The sequence below is a fragment of the Mustelus asterias genome, unplaced genomic scaffold (genome assembly GCF_964213995.1).
Source record: "Mustelus asterias unplaced genomic scaffold, sMusAst1.hap1.1 HAP1_SCAFFOLD_87, whole genome shotgun sequence".
Taxonomy (NCBI): Eukaryota; Metazoa; Chordata; class Chondrichthyes; order Carcharhiniformes; family Triakidae; genus Mustelus; species Mustelus asterias.
Window position 1 is genome coordinate 1,232,561 of NW_027590140.1, and position 24,121 is coordinate 1,256,681.

A 24,121-nucleotide genomic window follows, 5' to 3' on the forward strand; every position below is an offset into this window, starting at 1 on the left:
GTACACTACATCAGGTCCCAGGGATTTATCTACCTTGATGCGCTTCAAGAGTTCCAGTACCTCTTTCTCTGTAATATGTATACTCTGCAAGACATCACTATTTATTTCCCCAAGTTCCCTAACAACCATGCTTTTCTCAACAGTAAATACCGATGAGAAATGTTCATTTAGGATCTCACCCATAACTTGTGCATCTGTACATAGATGACCTTGTTGATCCTTAAGAGGCCCTACTCTCTCCCTATTTACTCTTTTGGCATTTATGTATTTGGAGAAGTTCTTTGGATTCTCCTTTGCCTTATCTGCCAAAACAATCTCGTGTCTCCTTTTGTCCCTCCTGATTTCCCTCTTCACTCTACTCTTGCATCCTCTATATTCATCAAGGGATTCACTTGATCCCAGCTGCCTGTGCGTGTCATGTGTCTCCTTCTAATTCTCGACCAGGACCTCAAAATCCTGAGTTATCCAGGGTTCCCTACTTCTGCCAGCCTTGACCTTCACACTAAGGTGAATGTGTTTACCCTGAACCATGGTTAACACACTTTTGAAAGCCTCCCACTTACCAGACGTTCCTTTGCCTTCCCACAGACCCCCCCAATTAACTTTTGAAACTTCCTGTCTGACACCATCAAAATTCATCTTGCCCCAATTTAGAATTGTAACTTTTGGGCCAGAACTATCATTCTCCATAGCTATCTTAAAACCAAAAGATTTATGGTCAATGGTCCCAAAGTGATCCCCCACTAACACTTCTGTCACCTGCCCTTCCTCATTTCGAAACAAGAGGTCAAGTTTTGCCCCCTCTCTACTCGGGCCATCCACATACTGAATGAACAATTCCTCCTGGATACACTCAACAAATTTCTCTCCATCCAAGCCTCTAATACTATTGCTGTCCCAGTCAATGTTGGGAAAGTTAAAATCTCCTACTATTACCTCCCTATTTTTCTTGGAGCTATCTGTAATGTCCTTAGATATTTGCTTCTCAATTTCCCGCCGATTATTTGGGGGCCTATAGTACAAATCTATTAAAGTGATTTCCCCCTTCTTATTTGTCAGTTCTATCCATATAGATTCAGTGGCCGAACCCTCGGATATATCCCCTCTCGTACAGACGTGATGTTTTCCCTATACAAAATGCAACTCCCTCTCCTCTATTACCTCCTGTTCTATCTTTCCTAGAGCATCTGTACCCTGGAACATTGAGCTGCCAGTCCTGTCCCTCCCATAGTCATGTCTCAGTAATTGCTATGGCATTCCAGTTCCACGTATCCATCCATGCCCGGAGTTTATCTGGCTTGACGTTCGAACTCTTGCATTGAAATAAATGCAGTTTAATCTGGACTTCCCTTCATCTCTGTCTTTCTTTTGCCTGATCTGTCCGGTACGAGGATTACTAACACTGCCTTTACTACTTCATGAAAGTATCGATGTGGAAGGACCAAGACAGGTTGTTGGTGATCTGGACACCGAGAATCCTGGACCTCTTGACTGAATTGAATGATTATTTGAAAAGAAACAATGTGCCGGGTTATAGAGAGGAAGACAGAAGAATGTCACGAGAGAAATGCTCATCCAGAGAGCTGGTGCAGACACAATGGGTTGAATGGGCTGTTTCTGCACCATAATGGCACAGTGGTTTGCATGGCTGCCTTTCAGCACCAGGGACCCGGGCTCAATTCCTCACTGTCTGTGCGGAGTCTGCACGTTCTTCCCGTGTCTGCATGGGTTTCCTCCGGGTGGCCTGGTTTCCTCTCATAGTGTGTGCTGGTTAGGTGCATTGGCCATGCTAAATTTTCCTTCAGTGCACCCGAACAGGCGCCCACTTGTGACACTTTTCTTTCAAACAGGAATTTCACAGTAACTTCATTGCAGTTTTAGTGTAAGCCTGACTTGTGACTAATAAATAAAATTAACTTCCATGAGGTAGACAGGTCCCCAGGCGAGGTTCCGGAGGACTGGAGAATAGTCAGTGTTGATCCCTTGTTTAAGAAAGAAAGCAGGAATATTCCAGGAAATTATAGGCCGGTGAGCCTGACGTCAGTGGTGGGGAAGATTTTGGAGAAGATGCTGAGACGTAGGATGTATGCACATTTGGAAGAAAATGGACTCGTTAGTGACAGGCAGCATGGTTTTGTACGGGGATGGTCATGTGTCACCAACTTGATTGAGTTTATTGAAGAGGTGAAAAAGATAATTGATGAGGAAAGGACTGTAGATGTACAGAGAAGACAGAACAAAGAAAATTATAGCACAGGAACAGGCCCTTTGGCCCTCCAAGCCTGCACCGACCATGCTGCCTGACTTAACGAAAACCCCCTACTCTTCCAGGGACCATATCCCTCTATTCCCATCTCGTTCATGTACTTGTCAAGACGCCCCTTAAAAGTCACTACCGTGACTACCGTATTGTCGTTGATATGGACTTTAGTAAGGTGTTTGACAAGGTCCCACAAAGCAGACTGTTACAAAAAATAAAATTACATGAAATTCAGGGCTTGCGACAGGGATACAGAACTGGCTACGTCATAGAAGACAGAGTGTAGCGGTAGAAGGGTGTTTTTCAGAATGGAGATCAGTAGTTAGTGATGTACCGTAGGGATCAGTGCTGGGACCTCTGTTGTTTGTGGTATATATTAATGGTCAGGAGGAAAATGTAGAGGATCTGATTAGTAAGTCTGCGGATGACAGGAAGATTGGTGGAGTGTCTGATAGTGCCAGGGGTTGTCAGAGGATACAACAGGATAGAGACAGATTGGAGACTTGGGCACAGAAGTGGCAGATGGTTTTAATCCAGACAAATGCGAGGTGATGCATTTTGGCCGATCAAATTCAGGTGTGAATTATACTGCAAATGGTAGAACCCTTCGGAACATTAACATACAGAGGGATCTGGGCATGCAGGTCCACAGTTCCCTAAAAGTGGCAACACAAGTGGCCAAGATGATTAAGAAAGCATATGGCATGCTTGCCTTCATCAAACGGAGCACTGAGTACAAGAGTTGGGAAATCATGTTACAGCTATATAAAACCTTGGTTAGGCTGCATTTGGAGTATTGCATGCAGTTATCTTGGTTAGGCTGCTGTTTGTAATATTTATTAATGATCTGGATGAGGGTATAGTTGGGTGGATTAGCAAATTTGCTGATGACACCAAAGTCGGTGGTGTGGTAGACAGTGAGGAAGGGTGTCGTAGTTTGCAGGAAGACTTAGACAGGTTGCAAAGTTGGGCCGAGAGGTGGCGGATGGAGTTTAATGCGGAGAAGTGTGAGGTAATTCACTTTGGTAGGAATAACAGATGTGTTGAGTATAGGGCTAACGGGAGGACTTTGAATAGTGTGGAGGAGCAGAGGGATCTAGGTGTATGTGTGCATAGATCCCTGAAAGTTGGGAATCAAGTAGATAAGGTTGTTAAGAAGGCATATGGTGTCTTGGCGTTTATTGGTAGGGGGATTGAATTTAGGAGTCGTAGCGTTATGTTGCAACTGTACACAACTCTGGTGCGGCCGCACTTGGAGTACTGTGTGCAGTTCTGGTCCCCACATTACAGGAAGGATGTGGAGGCTTTGGAGAGGGTGCAGAGGAGGTTTACCAGGATGTTGCCTGGTATGGAGGGGAGATCCTATGAGGAGAGGCTGAGGGATTTGGGATTGTTTTCGCTGGAAAGGCGGCGGCTAAGAGGGGATCTTATTGAAACATATAAGATGATTAGAGGTTTAGATAGGGTGGATAGTGATAGCCTTTTTCCTCTGATGGAGAAATCCAGCACGAGGGGGCATGGCTTTAAATTGAGGGGGGGTAGTTATAGAACCGATGTCAGGGGTAGGTTCTTTACCCAGAGGGTGGTGAGGGATTGGAATGCCCTGCCAGCATCAGTAGTAAATGCGCCTAGTTTGGGGGCGTTTAAGAGATCCGTAGATAGGTTCATGGACGAAAAGAAATTGGTTTAGGTTGGAGGGTCACAGTTTTTTTTTAACTGGTCGGTGCAACATCGTGGGCCGAAGGGCCTGTTCTGCGCTGTAATGTTCTATGTTCTATGTTCTATGTTCTATCGTTTCCACACTGCGAGAAGGGCATGGAAGCTTTGGAGAAAGTGCAAAGTAAATGGTAGAACCCTTAGGAGTATTGCCAAGCAAAAAAGATCTGGGCGTACATGTCCCGATCTTTGAAAATGGCAATGCAGGTGGATAAGGTAGTCAAGAAGGCATACAGCATGCTTGCCTTCATCGGTCGGGGCATTGAGTGTAAACATTTGCAGGTCATGCTGCAGCTGTACAGAACCTCAGATAGGCCTCATTTAGAATATTGTGTACAATTCTGTTTGCCACACGAACAGAACGATGTGGATGCTTTGGAGAGGGTACAAGTTTACCAGGATGTTGCATGGTCTGGAGGGTAATAGCTATGACGAGAGGTTGGATAAACTTGGCTTGTTCTCACTAGAACGGCGGAGGTTGAGGGCCGCCCTGACAGTGGTTTGCAAGATTATGAGTGGCATGGACAGAGTGGATAGCTATATGTTCTTTCTTAGGGTAGAAAAGTCAAGCACAAGGGGACATAGGTTTAAGGTGTGGGGAAAAGTTTAGAGGAGATCTACGAGGCAGCTTTTTTACACTGATGGTGGTGAATGTCTGGAACCCGCTGCCTGGGGAGGTGACGTGAGCAGGTACAATAGCAGCATTTAAGGGGCAACTAGGTGGATACATGAATAGGATGGGAATGGAAGGAAACACACTCTGTAAGTGCATACGGATTTAGTTTAGGTAGGCATCAGGATCGGCGCAGGCTTGGAAGGCTGAAGAGTCTGTTACTGAACTGTACCTTTTTTTGGGGCACTAAGGTTCACCAGCATGTTGTCTGGTCTCAAAGCTAAGAGGAGAGGTTCAATAACTGGATTATTTTCGCCGGGAAGACGGAGGCTGAGGGGTATACAAAATTATGAGAGGCAAAGGCAGGGTGGATAGTCAGAGGCTTTTTCCCCAGGGTGGAAGAGTTAATTACAAGGGGACACAGGTTCAAGGTGAGAGGGGGAAAGTGTAAGGAAGATGTGCGGGTGAAGTATTTCACGCAGAGTGGTGGGTGTCTGGAATGAGCTGACAGAGGAGGTGGTAGAAGCAGACGCATTAATAACATTTAAGAGGCATCAGAATGATTTGATTTGATGAATTTATTATTGTGACATGTATTAGCATTCAGTGAATATTATTGTTCCTTGCACGCTATACAGACGAAGCATACCGTTTGTAGAGAAGGAAAGGAGAAAGTGCAGAATGTAGTGTTACAGTCATTGCTAGGATGTAGAGAAAGATCAACTTAATGCATGGTAAGTCCATTCAAAAGTCTGACAGCAGCAGGGAAAAAGGTGTTCTTGGGTTGGTTGGTACGTGACCTCAGACTTTTGTGCCTTTTTCCCGAAGAAGAAAGGTGGAAGAGAGAATGTCCGTGGTGCGTGACGTCCTTAATTATGCTGGCTGCTTTGTTGAGGCAGCGGAGAGTGTAGATAGAATCAATGTATGGGAGGCTGGTTTGTGTAATGGATTGGGCTACATTCACAACCTTTTGTAGTTTCTTGCGGTCTTGGGCAGAGCAGGAGCCATACCAAGCTGTGATACAACCAGAAAGAATGTTTTCTATAGTGCATATGTAAAAGTTCGTGAGATTCATAGCTGACGTGCAAAGTTTCTTCAGTCTCCTGAGAATGTAGAGGCGCCGGTGAGCTTTCGTAACTATAGTGTCGGCATGGGGGAACTACGGTAGGTTGTTGGTGGTCTGGACAACTAAAAGCTGAAGCTCTCAACCCTTTCAACTTCGTCCCCATTGATGTAGACAGGGACATGTTCTCCTTTACGCTTCCTGAAGTCGATGACAATCTCCTTCGTTTTGTTGACATTGAAGGAGAGATGGAGGGTTATAGGTAGGCCTAAAAGGTAGGGATATGTTCGGCACAACTTGTGGGGCCGAAGGGCCTGTGTTGTGCTGTAGTCTTTCTATGTTTCTATGAGAGATTATTGTTGCCGCAACAGTTCACCAGATTCTCTATCTAATTCCTGTACTCTGTCTCGTTATTGTTTGAGATCCAACTGTTGTGGGAAATGAACCACTGAGTCAGGCTTGAAGGTTTCAAGAATACAGTTTTATTTTAATGAAGCTTCGTGGAGAAAAGGCACTAGCAAGCAGCAAACCTTCTCTCAATGAGACAGTAGGAGCGTCCATCTTTATACACTTTACACAATAGATGGACCGGCATCTAGCCATTATCAAATCGTTGTAATCAAGTAGGTGATCGATCGTGAACACATCGTTATAGACAAATGCAGACAGATACAGACATGAACATGTTAACATCGCATTGTCTTAGGAATTGATACATTTCCTACGTCAGTGGCTATCAATGGTTTTTAGTTTCGGCCTATTCATATTCTAATTTACAATAATTGGTTTTCCTGCAGTTATATATTCCCGATCCTACCTGTAGTTAATCTCATCATCTTCCCCTATTGTCCTTATCTTTACGTCCTGGCTGGATTCCTGCATATTTAACTTTGGATAGCTGTCTGTCCTTCATGTTTTAATCTCAGGTGGCTGTCTGTACTGAAAGTCAGTGCCCGTTTAATGTATCTTTCCCAGGTGACTGTTTGTGTGCAAGGCAACCATCTTATGTGCACCCATCTGTATATTTTTCCTCCTTCGCAACTGACTATGGTGGTGTCGTCAGCAAACTTGAAAATCGAATTGGAGGGGAAGTTGGCCGCACAGTATTCGGTGTACAAGGAGTATAGTAGGGAGCTGAGAAGACAGCCTTGTGGGGCACCGTTGTTGAGGATGATCATGGAGGAGGTGTTGTTGCCTATCCTTACTGATTGCGGTCTGAGAGTTAGGAAGTTAAGGATCCAGTCACAGAGGGAAGTGCCGAGGCCCAGGCCACGGAGTTTGGGGATGAGTTTCGTGGGAATAATAGTGTTGAAGGCTGAACTGAAGTCAATAAATAGGAGTCTGACATAGGTATCTTGTTATCTAGGTATTCCAAGGTTCAGTGAAGAGCCAGGGAAATGGCGTCTGCTGTGGATCTGTTCCGGCAATAGGCAAACTGTAGTGGATCCAGGTAGTCCAGGAGGCTGGAATTGATTCATGACTAACCTTTCGAAGCACTTCATAATGATGGATGTCAGAGCCATTGGCCGATAGTCATTAAGGCACGCTGCTTGGGTTTTCATAGGTACCAGGATTATGGTCGTCTTCTTGAAGCGGATAGGGACCTCAGATTGTTGTAAAGAGAGGTTGAAGATGTCTGTGAGTACCTCTGCCAGCTGATCCGCACAGGACCTGAGTGCATGTCCGGGTCCCCAATCCGGGTCAGTTGCTTTCCGTGGGTTGAGCTTCAGGAATGCTGATCTGACATCAGCAATGGTGACCCCAGATAAAGGTTCATCCAGGGCTTCCAGGGTAGGGGGCATGCTCTCGCTGACCTCTTGCTCAAAACGGACGTAGAATGCATTTAGCTCATCAGGGAGAGGTGCGTTGGAGCCGGCGATTTAATATGCCAGCTCCAACATGGATGGGTACAAGAATAGGGAGGGAATAGCGGGATACGGACCAAATAAGGGCAGAAGGTTTTTTGTTTAGATTAGCTCTGGCATCATGATCGGCACGGCCTTGGATGGCTAAAGGGCCTGTTCCTGTGCTGTACTTCTCTTTGTTCTTTGTTCTAATAAATAAACATTTTAAACTTAAACTTTAATAAGTCTATGATTCTGTGTTGACTCATAGTTGAGTAATCCAACATGGATAAATATGAGGCTTTATGTTTTGACAGGAAGAACGGGTCACTTTTTTTAAGGAAGATGCAAGTTCTGGTGGGCCAAAGGAACAAAGCGATCTCAGTGTGCAAACTACAACAATCATTAAACTTTTACCGTTGGCAAGATGGCGCTGGACTGAGGCGACTTCTTGCAAGCTGTGCCCAGTATTTCCTCTAATTCTTTTCAATGAAAGCAAATTACTGCGGATGCTGGAATCTGAAACCAAAAGAGAAAATGCTGGAAAATCTCAGCAGGTCTTGCTGCATCTGTAAGGAGAGAAAAGAGCTGACATTTCGAGTCCAGACGACCCTTTGTCAAAGCAAAAAAGGCAGAGAAAGTGGGAGATATTTATACTGTAGGGTGAGGGTGTCAGAGATCCTTGGGTACCAGCAACCTGAGGCACACCTAGTCGACTCTTAACACAAGCAGTGCTGGACACCATGCATCCAATGCAAGGTCTTTAATTATTTGTGCACAAGGAGAATTCCCTCCATCCACTGGGATGGCCGGAGCGGTTCTGACGTAACAGAGAAACTGCTCAGCAGTTATTGTCAATTACAGCAAATCAGGGACAAGAGATTTTTCATATCTTTCATTGACAGACATATTTGCCAATTAAATCCCAGCTTTTCGCCCTTTCTCATTCGATGAAAAATTGATTGTGAAAATCCTTCATTTTCATATCCCCATAACTCGTCTTTGGTATTTGTTATGAAACAAATCTGGTCTTGTTCACCCTCTGGTGAAGGCGAAAATCAAAATGTTATGGGGCCTACACAGTATAGCAGAGACTGACTCCTTTTGAAGGTCAGTAAGCTGAGAAACATTTTCGACTACTGTACAGAGAAAGCATGAGTTTTTAATTTGAACACTTTAACTTCCACACAATTTACCTTGCAAACTATGAAACTTCAATCTCAACTTTTTAATTTCCACACTTCCATCCTTTCTGTCCTCTTCGGACAAGGTTATGGGTCCTCCATGACTTCTCCATCTCGGCGCATTAGCTTTCTAAATTCTTCCTCAGTCGGTTCGAAGACTGGGAGGACTGAAAGGAGATGGGCTGCTGGGCTGTGGATATAAGAACGAGGGAGACAGTTAGATCAAATGAAACAAGAGACAAGTTAAATAACCAGGTATAATACGATGAGCAAGGCCAGGCCCATAATAAGGTACTTGAGAAGGGTCTAAAAAAATTTCCAAATCACCCGCCAAGGTTAGAGAGCCAGCCCCACCAGTCAAAGGGTTTGTCCTGAGCAACTGAGTGCAAAAGACGCACATGCTACAGACTGGAATGCACATCTGTCTCGACCCTACGATCATCATTAACGTAAAAACAACATGTCTCATTGACTGCCGCGCACACTCCGCCCTGCGCTGCTAATAGGAGATTGTGGGCCATGCGCTTCTGGAGCATCACTTTAGAAAAGGACTGAATCACCGACTGCAGGCGCTGAATGGCGTCCACGGTGCTGTTTTCAATTATTTCCATTGCAGCGGAGATATTAATCATGGCCATTTCTAATTCTGAGAACCCAAGACCTGGGAGGAGGGCCCGGACAAACTGGTGAAAGCCGGTGTTACAGGACGAGTGGGTTTGGACCTGACTGTTGCTGATACTTCACAAATCCGAGATTTTTGCGAAGAGAGTGGATGAATAAGTGCTTGACCCCAAGGGCCTCGGGGATCATGCGACCTATGGTGCAGGTGGTGGCCCAATCGACAGGGAGGGTCTTGCAGGCTCCATCCCCACAAAGCCAGAACGAGCCATTGCGATCAAGAGTCGGGTACGAGAATGTGGAGTTTTGGCAAAAGGTGAGCCATTGCTGGGTGTGGGGAGATTTCTCCGGGGCATATCAACGGACCTCACAAGTCTGACTGAGACGTAGAGCCCTGAGGGCTCCTTGGTCTGCACACCTGGACCGATCCCCATGGTTACAAGGCCCTGATTCCTTGGGATAGACGCCGTTAGGAGGCCAGACGGTAACGAGACCATTGAGAGTGAGGTTGTGTGACCACTGGCAACCACCCTCGCACTTGGTGTAGTGGAGTTTGGCCTTGGATTTGGGGGACGAAGCTATACATAATCGGTTGTTAATCGTGCAATCCCGAAAGGAAGTCATGCGACCGGACCAGATGTCATGTGACCGGATGTTTATTTAATTCCCAGAATTTTGGTGTCTTCCATTTAATTGATTTTATACTTTTAAAACTAATCTATTACTTTGAATATTTATTTTTGTATTCATGTTTGATGTTTAAGATTAGGATACAGTTATGATTCCCATGGGGATCTTAATATCCAATTGACTGAGCAGCCCTCAAATGACTGCAGATTGTTTCCTTACTGTACTCCTTAAAGCACGGTATTTTCTGTAACGGCAGTATAATAGTTTGTTCACACATGAAACAGATAAAATGACATACATCAAATGCAAGGATTAAAGTAATCAGCAAAGTAAGTTACGAGCTGTATTAAATTACAATTCCATAAACCCTACAGAGTTACTGTTGTGAAAATAAAGACAGACTTCGCTGGCAGCTGGTGAATGGAAATTGCATTCCAAAACAATACTGGGTATTGATAACGACACAGCACGATTGAAGCTTCACAAGGCCAAGAAACTCAAAACAAACCATAAATCCTATCCCAGGAACAACATTACATAGCAAATTATACAAGTGAATTCGACAATATTCTGAGCAACATATTGGCATTCATGGCTAAATTAAATGCCGGTGCATGATATAGGGAGTTGTTGGGGGCGCAGGCCGTTGGGGAGGCAGGGGTGGCATGGCTGAAGGCCACTGGATACGGTGCCGGGACCAATGTCCCCTGGAAAATGCAGGTGCAACAGGCACTTGTGTCGCTGCCTCGGTCAGCTGACGCCTTTATCCCCAGCCCGTGTCCTCCACGAGCTCGACCTCAACTGACCGGAGTATAATACATTATCTGTAACTTTACTTCTCGATTTTGGCTTCTGGTATTGCAGCTGGTTTTCACAGTGCTGGGAGGGTCGAAGAAGCTTGGATAGGTCCCATTCAACACAAGTCATTGCAAACATTTTTTTCAGATCAGGATGCAACCCTGGTACAAGAATATTTACAAGCGCTGACACTCCAGTGCTTTGAGATATATCCAAACAATTCATGAACAGCGAACCAAATTTCTCGACATAATACGTCCTTATCAGGCTCCTGTACCGTGCTATGTATCCTCTGCCAATGTACGTTTAGAGTCCTTACGATTAAAATACAGCCTGGAGAAAATAAAACTCAGGAACTAAGGGTATTCCTCGGGGTCTGGGAAGGGGAAGGCGGGGGGGGGGGGGGGGGGGGGCGGGGGGTGGTGCCTGGGATCTGGTTTGGGATGAGATGGTTTTTTTCTCAGAGAATCCTGAGGGTCCCAAAGCTGCTGGGGGCGGGGGGGGGGGGGGGAGGCGGGGGGTGGGATGGTGGATCCCTGCTGATAGCACTGCGGCAGGGAGGGTCCAACCGTATGAATCTGGGAGGTGGGGGGGGTCCTTTGTGTGGCCTCAACTGGACTCGACCGTGAGTCCGCTGAAGGAGGCCGCGGGGGTCGGGGGGGGGGGGGGGGGGTGGGGGCGGAGCTGAATCCAATTTTCCTCCTCATCATCCTGTTCAGCAGAAAGTAATTTTTTTGTTTGTTTGTGAGGACGCTGCAATAACCCAGATCTTGGCTTTTCTTATCCAATATAATACCAATCCTTCATTAGCGTAACATGTCCCCATATCATGCTATTTGGTAATCACCATGGTAACTTGTTCTTTGTTTTCATCCTACTTTCCTGACCTGGAATATTGTGTTTTTGGAACAAGGTTTAATATATACTCACTTATCCTGCGTACGTCAGTGCTGGCCTTACTGAAGGCGTGACGGAAGGCCGTGTTTCGCTGAGAATCATTTTCCATTACATGACAGAATTTTGGTTTTGGCAATTATGGAACATAAAAGTTTACAATTGTGGTCACCTAACTTCCACACCTCCTCCCCCCATCCCACCAGAGAATGATCTGCCTGCATCCCCCCCCCCCCCCCCCCCCGCCGCCGACCGAATGATCTGCCTGCATCCCCCCCCCCCACTCCCCTCCACGCCCCCCCCCCACCACCGCCCCCCCCCCCCCCGCCGCCGACCAATCTGAGATAGAGAGCCGCTGGAAACACTGAACTTCCCTCTTCAGAAGCTGGAGCGCCCGAAACAGACCTTTGGCGAGCAGGTCTGCTTATTGCCAAATCTGGAAGGGGGAACATGATGATAAAGGGGGAAAGGCCGATACGTTTGGGTGTCCAGATCATTACGTCAATTTAAATGCATGCAACTGCATTTAAATTCACGTCGCTCCCATTTTTGGCACGATTCAGATCGCGGCCATTATCGAGTCTTGGTAATGAAGGAATGGGCGTGGACAAAGATCAAAGAGCAAAGAACATACAGCACAGGAACGGCCCTTCGGCCCTCCAAGCCCGCGCCGCTCCCTGATCCAAACTAGATAATTCTTTTGTATCTTTCCATTCCCACTCCGTTCATATGGCTGTCTAGATAAGTCTTTAACGTTCCCACTGTGTCCGCCTCCACCACCTTGCCCAGCAGCACATTCCAGGCCCCCACCACTCTCTGTGTAAAATAAGTCCTTCTGATATCCGTGTTAACCCCCCCCCCCCCCCCCCACGCGCCGGCTCACCGTAAACGCAGATCACGCTGTTCGCCTGACGCCTGACTTTACAAAGTTTTCACACCCGCAAACATGTGCCAAACTTCGCGCCCGTTTTCGGGCGCAAAATCGCGGTAAAGTTCGGCGTCGGGCCTTTAACGTGATCTGCACCCGAATTGGAGCAGGTCGCACCTTTACCGACATCCCGTTCGGGCGCGGGTCCGGCGCATGCCCGAATCGGGTGGCCCGATGATTTAAAGGCATTTGCATAAATTTAAAGCGACTTAATAAACTGCGTGCCCAACTCTACCGCCAAATCCCACTTTACCGCCTTCTGGCCCGATCCGCGTCTGTGCTGTAACCGACCTGCAAAATACAAGTCTGAAGTCGCCGCTGCAGCCTCCGAAGAGCGGGGTCAGAGACTGCAACTGCTCTCTGACCCAGGTCATCGTCTGTTCGGGCGGGAGGTGGGTGGGATCGGAGGGGGTGTGACCGATCATCCCCTGGGGGGAGGGGGGATGAGAGGGGGTGTGACGTCTCATCCTCTGGTCGGGAGTGTTCCGCTGCCTGTCTGCAGCCGATCCCTCCTGGCACCATCACTGGTCAACTACCAGCCACAGATTACTCTTCCCTGCAGGTGCGAGAGAGCGGCAGAAATGGCTGTGGCTGGTAGTGTACACGTGATGGTGCCAGGAGGGATCAGCCACAGACACGACCAGAAGATGAGACGTCACACCCCCACTCCTTCCCCCCCCCCCCAGAGGATGAGACATCACACCCCCTCTCCTCTCCCCCAGGGGATGATCGGTCACACCCCCTCCCCTCCCATCCCCCCCAATCCCATTCCAGAGCATGAACATCAGAGAGCCGCACTCTCCGCTTTCTGCTTTTTTTTTGCGCCCGGGCGTGCTGTCAGAGTTTTTTTCGAACTGCACATGCACAGTTCCGAGCTCCTATCGGTCCGCCAGCGCTAAGCCCCGGCCACAGAGCTGATCGGGCTGGAGCCGGCAAAACGCATATGGGCGCGCTGCAACGAGGATTCCGGGAATGGATCTGTTTGACGCCCAAATCCGGCAAATAAACTGAAAATGGTAAAATTCCCCCCTATACTCCATCTGCCACTTTTTTGCTCACTCTCCTAACCTGTCCAAATCCTTCGACAGTCCTCCTGCTTCCTCAATACTACCTGTCCATCTACATATCTTTGTATTATCTGCAAACCTCGCAACTCTATCTTCAGTTCCTTAATCCAAATCCTGAATGTATATTGTGAAAAGTTGCAGTCCCAGCACTGACCCCTGAGGCACACCACTCGTCAACGGCTGCCATCCTGAAAACGACTCCTTCATCCCCACTCTCAGCCTTCTGCCAGTCAACCACTCCTCTATTCATTGCAGGATCTTACCCTTAGCACCCGGGCTCTTAAATGATTTAACAGTCTCCCGTGCGGTTTTTTGTCAAAGGCCTTCTGGAAATCTAAATAAACCACATCCACTGGTTCTAATTTATCTTACTTCCTTGTTACCTCCTTCAAAGAGCTCTTAACAGATTTGCCAGAAATGACCTCCCCTTGACGACTTCGTGCTGACTCAGTCCTATTTTATCATGCACTTCCAAGTACTCTTTGGTCTCATCTTTACTAATGGATTCTAAAATCTTGCCCATGATGAAGACAGGCTAACTGGCCTATAATATCCCATATGCTGTCTCCCTCCCTACTTAAACAGCGGTGTTCTATTAACTACTTTCCAGTCCTCTAGGACCCTCCCTGCCTCCAGTGATTCCACGAAGATCACCACCAATGCCTCCACAATTTCCTCAGCTATCTCTTTTAGAACCCTGGGGTATAGTCCATACGGTCCAGGTGATTTATCCACCTTCAGGTCTTTCATTTTTCCCAGAACCTTCTCCTTAGTGTTGGCCACTACATTCATTTGTACCCCCTAACCTTCCTGGAGCTCTGGCATCCCACTGGTGTCTTCCACCATGAAGACTGATGCAAAGTAACTATTTGGTTCCTCTGCCATTTCTATGTTTCCTGTTATTACTTCTCCAGCCTCATTTTCCAGTGGTCCAATGGCTATTTTTCCCTCTCTCCCCCCTTTTTATGTCTTGAAAAAAATTCGGCCTATCTTCTTTTATATTACTAGCTAGCTTACACTTGTATTACATCTTCTCCCCCCTTATTACAATTTTAGTTGTCCCCTGCTCGCTTATAAAGGCTTCCCAATCCTCTGGCTTCCCACTAATCCTTGCCACTTTGTATGCTTTCTTCTTTTGCTCTTAGGCTGTGCTTGACATCCCTCGTAAGCCATGGATGCCTCGCCCTCTCCTGAGCATGTTTCCTCCTCCTTGGGATGAATTTCTGTTGTACCTCCCTTACAACCCCTCAATACCCCTGCCATTGCTCTTCCACTGTCTCCATTGCTTGGCTCCCTGTCCAATCAACTCTGGCCAGCTCCTCCCTCACGTCTTTGCAATTACCCTTATTTAATTGTTACATTGTTTCCAGCTTCTCCCTCTCAAACTGCAGGGCAAATTCTATCATATTATGATCACTGCTCCCGAAGGGTTCCTTTACCATAAGTTCCCTAATCAAGTCTGCCTCATTACACATCACCAAATCCAGAATTCCCTGTTCTCGAGTAGGCTCCGTCACAAGCTGCTCCAAAAAAACACCTCTTTGACATTGCACAAATTCCTTTTCTTGGGATCCACGACCTACCTGATTTTCCCAATCCACCTGCATATTGAAGCTCCCCATGTTTATTGTAATATTACCTTTTTATAATATTTTTCTGTCTCCTAGATGATTTTCTGCCCACATCCTGACTACTGCTAGGGGGCCTGTACATAACTCCTATCAGAGTCTTTTTATCTTTGCGATTCCTCAACTCTACCACAGAGCTTCTATGCCTCTTGATCCCATATCGATTTTTGCCATTGATTTAACTTCATTCCTTTGTAACAATGCAACCCCGCCCCCTTTGTCCATCTGCCTGTCCAGTCGACAGGATACATATCCTTGGATATTTAGATCCCAGCCCTGATCCCCTTGCAGCGACGTCTCTGTGATGCCCACAACATCCTACCGGCCAATTTCAATGTGCGCAACAAACCCATTTACCTTGTTCCATATACTGCGCGAAGATAGGTACAACACTATCAGTCCTGCATTGACTATCACCCTCCTCATACTTGTCACTCTTTTTGCTCTGCCTGAGGTTAGATTCCTGCCACCTTCTAAACTTTCTGTTCTCTAATGTGGGAGGCCAGGGAGGCCTGGTATCAACAGCTCCTCCAATCATGAAGGGGACAGGGAACTCGACATTGGTCACTGCCGACGGGGGGGAAGAGGATCAAACGTTGGTGGGTTCATCGAGGCCTCACTCGCCAGAGAGGATTTAAAACTGGCTCCAGTCCCCAAACATCAACCCGAAGGGATTGTCACTCCCCTGATCATGTTTAAGTAAGATGGACATAAGGATCAGGAATGAACTATGGGCTGTATTATATTGTAAATATGCTGTGGATTCTGCACCGAGCCTGTATAAAGTGAGTAGAGAAAAATGTACAATTGTTCGCAAATGGTTTCAAATGCTGTTGCTGTACTGGGGGTTGTTATTTACAGGGGAGGATAGTTGTATATGTTGGAGCAGTCCTTTAAGGGAACAGGCCGTGTGATCTCAGGTGTGGGGTGAGCTGTTGGGATCCTCCCAGAGTGGGCAGTCAATAATTGGAGCGTTGTGTGAACAGATGGAATAAAGAGTTGTGTCCCTGACACCTGACTGTGGAGTCGATATTGAAGAGAAGCCTCAGAACCACAGGACATAAACAAACAGTCTCTGTCCCAGTGCTGCACAACTCTACCGGTAGCTTCAATCCTCTTGTCCACCTCTCACACTCTTCTCAAGGTGCTACTTGTCTGTCCCGGTGTCCACCTCCCGACTCTCCTCAAGGAGCTGCTTTTCTTTCCCGGTGTCCCAGTGCCCCCTCTCACACTCTCCTCAAGGTGCTGCTTGTCTGTCCCGGTGTCCACCTCCCCACTCTCCTCAAGGTGCGAACTGTCTGTCGCGGTGTCCCAGTGCCCCCCTCTCACACTGTCCTCAAGGAGCTGCTTGTCTGTACTACTTTCTCCCTCTCACACTCTCCTCAAGATGCTCCTTCTCTGTCCTGGTGTCCACCTCCCCACTCTCCTCAAGGAGCTGCTTTTCTTTCCCGGTGTCCCAGTGCCCCCTTCTCACACTCCCCTCAAAGTGCTGCTTGTCTGTCCCGGTGTCCCCCTCTCACACTCTCCCCAAGGTGCTGCTTGTCTGTCCCGGTGTCCACCTCTCCACTCTCCTCAAGGTGCTACTTTTCTTTCCCGATGTCCCAGTGTCCCCCTCTCACACTTTCCTCAAGGTGCTGCTTGTCTGTCCTGGGGTCCCCCTCAAACACTCTCCTCAAGGTGCTGACTGTCTGTCCCAGTGTCCCACTGTCCCCCTCTCACACTCTCTTCAAGGTGCTGCTTGTCTGTCCCCGTGTCCCCCTCTCACATTCTCCTCAAGGTGCTACTTGTCTCTTCCGGTGTCGCCGTGTCCCACACTCACACTCTGCTCAAGGTGCTGACTGTCTGTCCCGGTGTCCCAGTGTCACCCTCTTACACTCTCCTCAAGGTGCTGCTTGTCTGTCCCAGTGACCGCCCCTCACACTTTCCTCAAGGTGTTGACTGTCCGTCCCAGTGCCCCACTGTCCTGCTCTCACACTCTCCACAGGGTGCTGCTTGTCTGCCCCGGTGTCACAGTGTCCGCCTCTCACACTCTCATCAAGGTGCTGACTGTCTGTCCTGGTGTCCCAGTGTCCCCCTCTCACACTCTCCTCAAGGTGCTGCTTGTCTGTCCCAGTGTCCCAGTGTCCCCCTCTCACACTCTCCTCAAAATGCTGACTGTCTGTCCAGGTGTCCCAGTGTCTTCCTCTCACACTCTCCTCATGGTACTGCTGACTCTGTTTAGGTATCCCGGTGTCCTCCTCAAACACTTTCCTCAAGGTGCTGCTTGTCTGTCCCGGTGTCCCAGTGTCCCCCTCTCACGCTCTCCTCAAGGTGCTGCTGACTCTGTTTAGGTGTCTCGGTGTCCTTCTCCCAAACTCTCCTCAACTCACTCTTGCCTCCTTACAACTTCACAACAGAAAATGCTGAGAAAGTTTGATGTGAAGCCTCTTGCTCAGATTGTACTGTACATAACACTGAGAGATAGTTCTATCTGAAGCCTCAGATTGTACCATTCATAACACTGAGAGATAGTTCTATCTGAAGCCTCAGATTGTACCATTCATAACACTGAGAGATAGTTCTACCTGAAGCCTCAGATTGTACTGTACATAACACTGAGAGATAGTTCTATCTGAAGCCTCAGATTGTACTGTACATAACACTGAGAGATAGTTCTATCTGAAGCCTCAGATTGTACTGTATATAACACTGAGAGATAGTTCTACCTGAATCCTCAGATTGTACTGTACATAACACTGAGAGATAGTTCTACCTGAATCCTCAGATTGTTCTGTACATAACACTGAGAGATAGTTCTATCTGAAGCCTCAGATTGTTCTGTACATAACACTGAGAGATAGTTCTACCTGAAGCCTCAGATTGTACTGTACATAACACAGAGATAATTCCATCTGAAGCCTCTTGCTCAGATTGTACTGCAAATAACACTGAGAGATAGTTCTATCTGAAGCTACTTGATCAGTTTGTTCTGTACGTAACACAGAGAGGTAGTTCGATCTGAAGCCACAGATTGTAGTGTGTGTAACACTGAGACATAGTTCTATCTGAAGCCTCAGATTGTATTGTACATAAAACTGAGAGATAGTTCTATCTGAAGCCTCAGATTGTACTGTACAAAGCACTGAGTGATACTTCTACGTGAAGCCTCTTGCTCAGGTTGTACTGGACATATCATTAAGAGATAGTTCTATCTGAAACCTCCTGCTTAGATTACACCGTCGATAACACTGAGAGATATTTCTATCTGAAGGCTCAGATTGTACTGTACATAGCACTGAGAGATAGTTCTATCAGAAACCGCAGATTGTAGTGTACATAACACTGAGCGATTGTTCTATCTGAAGCCTCTGGCTCAGGTTGAACTGGCCATATCACTGAGAAATAGTTCTATCTGAAGCCTCAGATTGTACTGTGCATAACACTGAGCGATAGTTCCCTCTGAAGCCTCAGATTGTTCTGTACATAACACTGAGAGATAGTTCTATCTGAAGCCTCAGATTGTTCTGTACATAACACTGAGAGATAGTTCTATCTGAAGCCTCTTGCTCAGACTGTACTGTACATAACACTGAGAGATACTTCTATCTGAAGCCTCTTGCTCAGACTGTACTGTACATAACACTGAGAGATAGTTCTATCTGAAGACTCTAGCTAAGACGTAATGCTGAGAGGTTGATCTGCGTGAAGTCCCTTACTCAGGTTCTTATGCACATGAGTTGTGCATAAGATCTGCTTATGCCTGGATTTAGCAATCCTGTTTAACGTTAACCGCATCTAAAACTCACAGCCTTGATAACCATTAGACAATAAGATGTGGGAGCACAATTAGGTTATTAGGTCCATCGAGCCGGATCCACCATTCAATTATGGCTGATACGTTTCTCAAACCCATTCTCCTGCTTTCTCCCGGTGACCCTTGATCGCTGTACCAGTCAAAAACCTATCTATCACTTTCTTAAATACACTCAATGACGTGGCCTCCACAGCCTTGTGTGGCAATGAATTCCACAGATTCACCTCTCTCTGCCTGAAGAAATTCCTGCTCGTCACATTTCTAAAGAAAGAAGTCTCACAACAGTTGGTTAAAGTCCCACAGGTTTATTTGGAATCACGAGCTTTCTGGTATTGTGAGACTTCTGACTGTGCCCACCCCAGTCCAACACCGGCATCTCCACATCTAAAGGGCCATCCATTTCCTCTGAGGCTCTGCCCTCAGGTCCTAGTCTCTACTACTAATGGAAACATCTTCCCCAAGTGCACTCGATCCAGGCCTTACATTGTTCTGTAACCTTCAATTATACCCCCCTCCTTATCCTTCCAAACTCCATCGAGAACAAACGCAGAGTCCTCAGACGCTCCTTATGCGTTAAGTCTTTCTTCCCCAGATCCTGGATCATTCTTGTGAACCTCCTCTGGACCCATTCCAAGGCCAGCACATCCTTCCTTAGATACGGGGCCCAAAATTGGTGACAACATTCTGAATGTGGTTTTACCAGAGTCTTATATAGCCTCAGCAGTACACCCCTGCTTTTGTACTGTCGTCTCGAAACGAACGCTCGCAGAGTGACCTCTGTTATATCGAATGAATATTGAAAGATTTAGGTCTGACCCTCCATTATTTCCAACTTTCCATACCTCCCTCACCCTCAACACCCCATCTCGGCTGTAAATGTTCTACTTTGTGTATAAAAAGTGTTGGATTGAACGGGATTAAGTGAAGTTGTTTGTTTAGTGACTGTAATTGATGTGAGTCTCCATGGATCCGCTTAGTGTGCCTGGAGGGTTTTCCCTCTTCTATTAATAAGGGATTCCGTTCAATGTGTTGTCCCATTGGGTCAGCCGGAGCGACAACTCCGACACGAACAGAGATCAGCGTCTGTGGAGATAGAGGGAGGGAGGGGAGAGACCAGAATCTGGGAGCAATGGATTGGAATCTTCCAACACTGGATCAGATTCTGAGTACAATGAAGCAGAATGTTCCAACAATGGATCAGAATCTGGGAACAATGGATTGGAATGTTCCAACCAAGGATAGGAGTTTATTCTTTTGGATTTTTATGTTTACTGTCGATGTTCCATGGATAACATCAGCTGAACGGATTCAATTTCTACTGTATGCGGTTCAATGCTTTTACTATCCCCTCCTGGCGATTGTTGGTGTTCCGGGTAAGTACCTGGCTGGAACTGTACCGGCCCGACCGCTACGGGAATCGGAGCAGGCGAGGGGTGGAGCACGGGAAGGTCTGTTGAACACCGGCGGGCTTTTGCAGCTTCTGGAAGAGTGAGGCTGTAAATCCCGTTCCCTTTGTCCAGTTCTTAATTCTAAAAAGACTGTTCAACTGTATGGATTTTCTTGTCATTTACTGGACTCGGTTTGCTGCTCTTGTTGTTTCCGTTGAATCTCTGTATCCAGTTATTAATTCTTTCAGCCACGGACAATTGTCTCAGGGTCTATGGTCCAGGATGTCTTCTGTGTGCTGTGACTTTCCATGGACATGTGACCTCAAACCCTGTTCCTTCGTGAGTAAAAGACTGAGACAGAACCCTTTTTACCCTCTACATATAACACCAGTACACTGCTAAGAACCCACCCAGTCAGCACAACGCAGAATCTATTTTATTGAACATATGTGCACAGCAAGATCTCACAGAGATGGAACCTGTTTTGTAAAGTTTGAAGTTTGTTCATTAATGTCACATGTATGTGAGCATTAACACTGCGATAAAGTTGTCAAAATCCCCGAGTCCCCACCCTCCACTTCGGGTACATTGAGGGAGAATTTAGCATGGTCAATACACCTAACCAGCATAACTTTCAGAGTGTGAGAGGAAACCGGAGCATGCAGAGGAAACCCACGCAGACACAGGGAGAACGTGCAGACTCTGCACAGACAGTAACCAAGCCTGTAATTGAACCAGGGACTCTGATGCTGTGAGGCAACCATGCTATCCCCTGTACCACAACAAGCTCTGCTGCACTGACAGGAACACAAAAACACCGACACACCCAAACGCACATATATAAATATAGACATTTGCTGATAGAAGCAATCAGATTTAAGCACTTACTCCCACACACACAAATTCAAGAAAAACCAAAATTGCTGGAGCAAACCAGAACAGTGCACACTTACGAACAGAGCAATCTTACGGTACTCTCTTGCTCACACACACTTACACACACACACTTACACACACACATGCATATTGGTACAGACAATATAGAGACACACACAAACACACACACACACACACACGGGAGGGGGCGTGTTGACAACCATTCCCTGCCCATTGAGGACGGGGTGAGCAGTAAAATCGCGTGAGAGCCTAGAACTCAGGTCTGCGCCCGATTTCTCGCCTCTGGCGACCTCACCGGCAACGGATATGCGGCGGATTCAGTCTCCTGTCCATATCTGGCAAGAGGCTGAATAAATTATTGAAATTTATTTTTAAAACAAATTTACATAAAATTAGCAAGCCTGGGGTGGAATTGTGCGGCACACTTGCCTTTGCAGCCTCACCAGGTATAGGTCATGTCCGGTGAGGAAAACAGCTGGTCCACATGTACGCAGACGAGTCATGGTGACCTCGCTGGTAGAACTGAAGGTTATTGAGGACACCGGACAAGGTCGAGGGCAATGTTAGGCTCCACTTGGGCAGTGCCCACTGGGCAGTACCAGGGGTTGGGGCCTGAGGTGGCGGGGTCTACTCTGAACGTAGCTGCTGGGTGGTAGGGTGTCCCCTTGCCACTCTGCATGCTTTCTGTGGGATGGGGTGGTCCCCGCTTCCACGCTGCACATGACTGGTGGGAGTAGGGGGCCCTACAGCCACTCTGCATCTGATTGGTGGTGTAGGGAGGGGGGGCATCGCTGCTTCTCTGCATGCATAGTGGATTAGATAGGGTTGCCCTGCTGCCACTCTGCATGCAATTGGTGTGGGGAAGGGGGAGTGGGGTGATTGGTCCGTATGGTGGGGGAGGGGGGGGAGACTGGGCGTTTTAATCGTTCGGGGGCTTCTCACGAAGAGCTGTGAGCACCGGACTCTCTAGGGTCAGCTGCTGTGTTGAAGATAGCTGCAGCAGCAGGGAGCTGTCAGATGTCTCTCTCAGACCAGGCAGCTCACTGATGGTTACTATTGCCCATTTTCAAACACATAGGTTTGGTACGTGGTGGTATCCAAGCCAGCGCTGTGAGAGCTGTAAGTGATGGGGCCACTGCTGAGCGTGTTCTAACAGTCATCGAGTTTTAACAGCCCAAAATGAGGCCCTTCAGCCCATTATGTCTGAACACATCAGCAAACACCTATCCAATCGAATCCCATTTTCCAGCGCTCGACCCACAGCCTTGTATGCTCTGGCGTTTGAATTGCTGATCTAAATGGCTCTTGTGGTTGTTCCCGCTTCTACCACCCTTTCAGGCCGTGAGCTGCCGATCCCAGCACCCTGTGGATGGAAACATTTCTCCTCAAATCCACACAAAAATCTGTCCTTTACCTTAAATCCACGCCCCTCTGGTTATTGACACCTTTACGAAAGGGAAAAAGTTTATTCCTGTCTATCTGCCACATACTTTTATCCATATCACTCTGGTACCACCCCACTTTAGAGCATTCCCCACCACCACCCACTCTGCCTTCTCCCCCTCCAGCTGTCTCTGCTCGAAGGTAAAAAACCCAGCCTAATAGCTGAAACTCTCCAGCCCAGGCAGCATCCTGGTGATTCTCCTTCCACCGTCTCCAGTGCAATTACATCCTTCCTGTAGTGTGATGACCAGAGCTGCACAGTAATCTTCCTCTGGTCTAACCAGCATTTTATACACTTCCATCATAATCTCCACGCTCTTATATTCTATGCTACGGCTGCTAAAGGCAAGTATCTTACATCTCGTCTTAACCACCTCATCGACCTGTCTCGCTGCCTTCAGAAATCCACATACATGCTCCCCAAATTCATTCTGGTCCTCTTCACTTTCTCACACTCTATTGTTCATTGTGCATTTCCTTGCCCTGATAGTCCGCCCAAAATGCATCGCCTCACATTTTTCAAGTTTAAATTCCATTTGCCCTTCCGACCAGCCTATCCATTTCCTCGGCACGGTGGCATAGCGGTTAGCACTGCTGCCCCACAACGCCAGGGACGCGTGTTCGATTTCTGGCTTGGGTCACTGTCTGTGTGGAGTTTGCACATTTTCCCCGTGTCTGCGTGGGTTTCCTCCTGGTGCTCCAGTTTCCTCCCACATTCCAAAGACGTGTGGGTTAGGTGGGTTGTCCAGGCAAAATAGCCCTTTGCATCAGAGAGATTCGCTGGTGTAAATGAATAGTGCTAAGGGGATAAGGCCTGGGTGGGATTGTGGTCAGTGCTGACTGGTTGGGCCAAATGGCCTCCTTCTGCACGGTCGCAATCTATGATTCCTGTCATCTAAGTTTTTCCTCCTCAATATTTGCCACGCCACCACTTTTTGTATGATCTCTGAACTTTCTGATCATACCTCACACATTCCTGTCTCGACCATCAATGTGCACTACAAACAGCAAGGGACACAGCATCGACCCCTGTGGAACCCCACTGGACACAGGCTTGCTGCTACAAAAGCAACCTTCGATCATCAACGTATCCTCCTGCCAATCAGCCAAGTTTGAATGTAATTTACCAAATTGCCCTAGATCCCATCAGCTATTACTTTCTTGTTCAGTCTTCCATGCAGAACTTGTCAAACGTTTTTCTGAATTCCATGTAGAGTACATCGACTGCACTTCCCTCATCTACTCATCCAGACACCTCCTCAATATATTCCAGGAAATTGTAATACATGATCTCCCCCTGACAAAGCCATGCTGACTATTGTTCATAAATCCTTACCTCTCGAAGTGGAGATTAATT